Genomic DNA, 6,746 nt, shown 5'->3' with positions numbered 1-6,746 from the left:
CGCCGCCACCCGCCCCGCCCCCACGGCGCGGCGGAGCGCCCCTAGCCCGCCGGACGCCTCCGTTTGAAAGTTCACTAACTTCCTGCCTCGGGATCCGGGGCACGGAAAGGAGAAGGTACCTAGCACCCTCGGGACGCGGCCAGGAGGACTTGTGTCTTCTGAAACCCAGCTTTGTACTTTCATGCCGGGTTGCAGCCCCCGGGGGCACCTTAGGCAAGCAGCGTGGCAGGGTCTGCTGCTCCCCAGCTTTCATAGGCTGGCTGGACAGGGCCCCCCAGTGGATGCTGGAAAGTGGTCCCGCGCCGCTCAGTACTGCGGCTCCGGGCTTGGACAGGGCTCACTGGGCGTCTGTGGCGGCGCGATCTCGGTGGTGCCCTTACCTTTTTCTATTTCTAGGCCCCTGCGGCCAGGCTTTACTCTTCCAAAGGTTTATGTATCTGCTTTCCTTCTCTGGTCCAATCTAAAACAGCCAAGCAAGTAATTTAATTTTGCTGTCTTTGAAGTCAGCGTCTCAAAACATTTTATCGAAAATGTTTATCGAAAAACTAAAGCATAACTAGTGTAAAGGATTTGTCCGGGGCATTTAAAGGCAAGGGACGTACATAGTTTGAGAAGCTTACTGGGGATTTTGAAGGGAGCCACGGAGAGCCAACTGAGCTCGCTCTGTAGCCACAGGCAGAACTGTCCCCGGAACTCTCCTGCTTGGATGACCTTGTCAAAGACAGATACTCCAGGTTGGGTTCTGACAGACTCCTGGGAGGATAAGGCTGTGTCTCCTAGCTGTTCATCTCCGTATATTATAAGGTAGTATTGGCTCGCTGAGTGGTAAAGAGAGCGCCCTGGGTTCCATCCACCTATGAATGCATTAATTAATACAAAAGAGAGCATGTAATAAAAATAGTAGCTGAACAAAAATCCTATGAGCAGTCTATATGAGAATAAAGCAACTACACACACACACATACACACACACACACACACACACACACACACTTTTGGTTGTACTAAATTGGAATTCATAGAACCTGAATTGTGTGATACAAGCCCTGACCAGGAGATTATCTCTAAGTCTCATAGCCATTCTGCAAGATAAATGCTCTTAACCCCCTTCTTTAGTGAGAGAACTGAGGCTCAAGCACAAACTGTAGTACCAAACAGGGATTCAAACCAGCTTTGGAAGGCTGCCGACAACAGACATTCCATGGTACAAACTTCCTATTTTATACTGTCGCAATGTACTTCAGTTGCTAGGGCTCCAGTGAAGATGTCTCCCGCCATGCCTCAGGCAGCTGGGGCTTTGGGAGTGATGTGTGACGTTGGATTAGTCCATGGATGGGTTGAGGGTTGGGTGTGACGTTGGGAGGCGAAGCCTGGTTGGAGGAGGTGGGCTCGTGCGCATGTGCCTGGAATGGTATCCTTCCGTCTTGATCTTGGTGGTTCCTCCCTGCTGTACCACGACTGTTTCTCCTCCGGCACATCCCTCTGCTATGCTGCCTTGCCTTAGAGCCACCTGAAACCCCCACAAACTGTGAGCTACAATAAACCTTTCCTCCTTTACCTTGTGTGTGTAGGGTATTTTATCCTAACCACAAGAGAATCATGAAGACACTACTATTCATTGTCTCTTTTTCACTTTTGTAATTTAGTCTTCAGAGCCTTTACCTTTTTCAACTATAAACACACAATTTAAATGACTACAATTAGATGGTTCTCTTATGGTATTTATGTTAGAAAAATTTAACTACCCTTTTGCAAAGAATATTTCTTTTATGTTGAGATTGTACACAGGGTAATTGGTATATCCAAACGGTGACATGTGATCGGTACCCAAGTGAGAGTAATAATGAGGTGTTTTACTTTGAAGAACTTAAACAAATGGTTCTGATATCAAGCTAAGTTCTCAAATTGATTTTTTAAAATTGTCTTTGTACAGGCGAAAACCCAATGCAGTTTCTGCTAACTCTTCTGTAAAGAGTGCAAAGGTAGCATGTGTGTTATAGCAAACTACTTAATTGAGCTTCATAATCTTTTCATAGATAATATTTTCCATTATAGCTAGTAAATCATAATTTTTTTTATTATTTCATACTTAACCACTTAGTGTAGTGTGATTGACATTAAAGTGAACTCACAAATTCAAATAAGCCTGAGTACGATCTTAGTCACCATCCCTTTTCTATCTCAGATTCTGTCTAAAGTCATTGTTTATGACAGTAATGTAGCACTTGTTGGCTGACCTTCAAAAGAACATTTTATATAAAACTGAACTCAATTCAAACTGCTGGAGGGATGGAAAAGAATTTCTGAAGATTACCAATTATAATGTATCACTAAAATTATTATTGAACTGATTAAAATTATCAAATGTATAAACTCATAGCACCTTTCCCCGAACATTTTCAAAGCCCTTATACTTGTGGGGTTCAGTATAGGTCTTATGCATAATCCTGCTGGCCCGTTGGCTTGTGGGAGCCAGATCTCTGCTGGATTCTTTATCCTGTTAATTATACTAAACCAGGGTGAGTAAATGACTGGTTGGATGCTAAAACTTCAGCATTCACTTTGCTTCTTTATCTTCAAGAGCAATGAACTAGACATTTGAAGATCCAGATTTATTGCCAGATCCTTTAACGCTTAAATTACACATTTCTTGGTTTTCACTGGTTTTGAGTTCATCTAATAAATGAGAATGTGTTAGTCAGCTTTCCATTTCTATAACAAATACATGATGTCTTAAACTTATTTTTTTAAAAAAGGAGCTTGATTTCAGCTCATAGTTTTAGATTTTCCTTCCGTGATTTGGCCCCAGTGCTTCTGGGACAAAGCAGCACATCATGGCAAGAGGCCAGTGGGAAAGCAAGCTGCTAAGCTCAGGGTGAGGAAGCAAAGACACAAGACTTAGACCCCACCTCTTCAAGTTTCTCTTGCCCCCCAGTATAAACTCATGGGGCCTTTGGGAGACACTTCTTCATGCCACAGTAAGGGAACAAGCAGTGCCACCTCCAAGGGTAGCTGTAGCAATAAAATTATACAATACACGAGGAAACACTGTATAAACTGTGGAACTCTGATGTTATTGTCTTTAGAACTTTCAGCCACAGGAATGTTCTTTACATTACTGTAATGATAAGTTGTCCTTTTAATCAACATTTATATCACTTAATTAATCTTGACTACTTATAATTGATTATAGAAACTGCACTCAGTCACAAATTTACATCTCATTAATGTTTATATTGATTCCAGAAATACTTTACCTAACTTGCTATTGGTATGTTATGCAATGCATTCAAATTATATAGAATGTTCAAATAAAACATGTATGTATTGATTTCAGACTGAACTTTACAGATGTCATTGACCAAGAATTGTTAATATTTTCTGAACTAGGCATTTTGCAAGGCATAAAATCACAGACTGAAAATATCAAGAAGTGCCTGGGTATGTCTTATTAAAGCTTTCATAACAGTAATATCTTGTATTTTGGTAATACTTACCTTTGTATCATGTGCTTATGACCTTCATCAAATTTCCTTCATAGAAGTTTATCTGAAAGCAGTTTGAGGATTTGCAGTCAGTTCCACATTTCCAAAGAACTGAAGTTCATGGAGATTAAATGACCAGCCCAAATCCAGTGTCTTCTTAGTCATAGACTGTGTAGTCTAAAACCAGACTCCCCAATTCTAAATAAAAACTTTCTTTTTCTACCACTTCAGATCAAAGAACTCCAAGTGAACACTTCTTAATTCTTATATCTTTTATTTTTCACGTATGTACTTTTACCCAGTATTACTGGGTTTTGTCAAGGTTTATTACTGATGAATAAAACATATCAATAATTAGATCTTCCATGATAGTACATGTTCTGTACTCCCTAATTAGCCTTCCACAATGCAAGGCCATATTAAAACACTGACCCAAGCATAATTTTATTCTTTGTTGTCAAGAAGCAGATGTAACAGCTTAAAATAGCATTACTTTTGTAAGTATAAATGTTAATTATAAGATTGCTCCTGTAGAAAATTTGAATAAAGTAATATCATTTGAATGAAATTACAGCAGTCACAGATTTTAAATGTTCTATGAAAGGATATACAGAGCATTCATATGGTACATTAGTCAGGAAGAAGAGGATTTTATGCTGCATCATTTTCTTTACCCAAGTATTAAATTATTGATTAGTTATAAAATGACAAGGAGAGTTTTAAAGATACGTAACACTACAGACAAAGTGGTTTTGTCTACACACAAGCTTAGTTTAGATGAATAATTCTTGTGTTTTGAATACCTGCTCTGTGCTGGTCGCTGTGTTGGCTGGTCTTACAAAAATCCTGCAGACTAAACACAACCATCCCCCTGTGTTTTACTCTGTCTACTGTTGTGTAATAGCATGAATGCCACAGACCAGGTCATTTATTCAGAAAAGAAGTTTACTTAGCTCCTGGTTCTGGAGGCCAGGAAATCCAAGGACATAAAGGCTACCTATAGCAAGAATTTAAAGCAGTGTCATCACACAGTAAAAGGTGAAATTGCACACAAAATAGAAAGCAGGAGGAATAAAATTGGTTTTATAAGGAGTCTTCTTATAAAACCCACTCCTGCATAAATACAGGAGCCCAGTGATGTGAGCTTCCCCCTCGAGACCCAGTCACCTCCCCTTACTCCCCCCAACATCACTGATAAGGCAACCAAGGGAACCACATACAACAACTGAATGTGGAGGATACATCAAAACTATAGCACTGTATTACAGATGAGGAAATAAAAACTCCAAACTTGCCCAAGAGACACCACTGTAGAGTAAGCGGTGCCACTCTCGCTGTTACTCAAGGGGTTCAACTCCTAATCTTCCTCCTGGACACCAATGCACATGGCCTTGTTTGAGTTCTTGATATCTCTGCTGAGTTCTCAGCCCCTGCAGTGACCTAGAGAGAACTCAAGTCAGCTTGTCCCCACGTTGTGACCTTAGTAGAGTCCTCGTATACTATAACGTAGAGGCTCCAAGGAGAACCCAATCTGGTGGCACTGGGGTCTTTCTGAAGGCTACAATCCCTGATACTTGTGCCACTCAGTGGACAGCTTACTAACAGTGGAGATTCGACTAGGTTGCTTTGCCTAATTTATCTGTCAAGGTTTTATAGTTTGATCATAGAGTGTGGCTTTGCAGGGACACATCGGATGGATGTGTCACATCAGCACCAAGAATTAGTATTTATACTGGCAAATAGATGGACCAGCAGGATTGGTGGAACAGTTACCTGGATATTTTAGTCCAACTAAAAGTGCCTAGTAGGAAACAAAAGTTGTGGAAACTCTTAAACTCACAGTGTTGATAGATTGAACTAGTAACACAAATGATTAAATTACCACCTCATTTGATTTTTGTTACTACAATTTTGAAATTATGATTAAGTACTTATGAAATATTAATTGAATACTTCACAATTACTGGCATTATTAGTCTACATTTCATATTAGTAATTGTATAATTCAGCTTTCTCTTAGTGTGACAAAATACCTGAAAAAATTAAGTTATGACTCCTAAATTTGGAGTTTCCAGTCCTTGACCAAGTGACTCCATTGCTTAGGGATGAATTGCAATAAAGGGATGATAAGAGATGGAGTAAGACCACTTACATGGAAAGCCAGAAAACATGAAAAAGAGAAGAGGGCAGGCCCCATAATCCCCTTTAAGAGTAGAGTACACTCCCAGCTCTTAGTGCTTTAAGAACCTTCTATTAGGTCAGACCCAAAAGGTTCTCCTTGTTTCCAACAGCACCATCCCAGGACCAGAGCCTTTAATACGTGGGCCTTTGGGGATGGTTCTCAACATGCAAATTCATGCAGAATCTAGGGTAGTGTTTTACATAGCTAACTTGATACCTACCATAAAGTAAGTCCAACTCAACAGTAAAAGAGGAAACAACTGAAGATAATATAAGCCACACTGTATTTATTTCTTATCCCTTGCGATTTAACTCTAACTTTAAATCAAGTCATGTGGGAAAAGATGTAGATTTTACTGCACTTAGGTACGCAATAAAAATGGACTTTAACTGTAGTGGTTGTCAGAGTTTTTACTTCTTGTTCTTTTCAAAGAACGTATTGTTTTGAGAACAATACAGAATTAGTAAATGTCATAAAGCTATTTGAACATCTTTGACATCCACCATCTGTGCACCTGTACTAAACAGGGATTTGCTGACTCCTAAGAACTTTGATATTCCTGACAATTAGAGTAATTGCTTCTCAAGTGAATCATTTGAACAAGTGTAAACCAATACCGACCATCTCAACGCTTCTGCGCGTTCAGCTCCATCACTTCTATATGTTACACAGCATCCTCCGGAGGTAGGAGGTGGCATTTTCATTTTGCAGCAGTGCAGTTCAGGAAGCTCAAGAGTTCATTGTTATGCTCAGTGGCTGGTGCTTTCTTTAGTCTTGAGTTTTCCAAGTCAGTGATTTCCTCCTCCCTCCTGATTATGAGGTTCTCCTTCCATATCCTTGTCTTAATGATGCTATTTTTGTGATAACTGTTTTACTTTAAGCTCCAAGGGTTTTTTAAAAATATAGACAAAATATAAATAATAGATGCAGAATTAGTTAATCTGTCATGAACCAAGACTGCCTAGCAACATGTCAGACTGATAGAAAGGTTCCAAGTTATAAAAAGTCTTAAACTGCTATCCAGAATTGGAAGGGGCACATTGAATATCTGTGATTAGCCTCTTGCAACATTTTTCCTC

This window comes from Octodon degus, unplaced genomic scaffold (genome assembly GCF_000260255.1).
Source record: "Octodon degus isolate 3935 unplaced genomic scaffold, OctDeg1.0 scaffold00017, whole genome shotgun sequence".
Classification (NCBI taxonomy): Eukaryota; Metazoa; Chordata; class Mammalia; order Rodentia; family Octodontidae; genus Octodon; species Octodon degus.
This window is presented reverse-complemented; position numbering follows the sequence as displayed.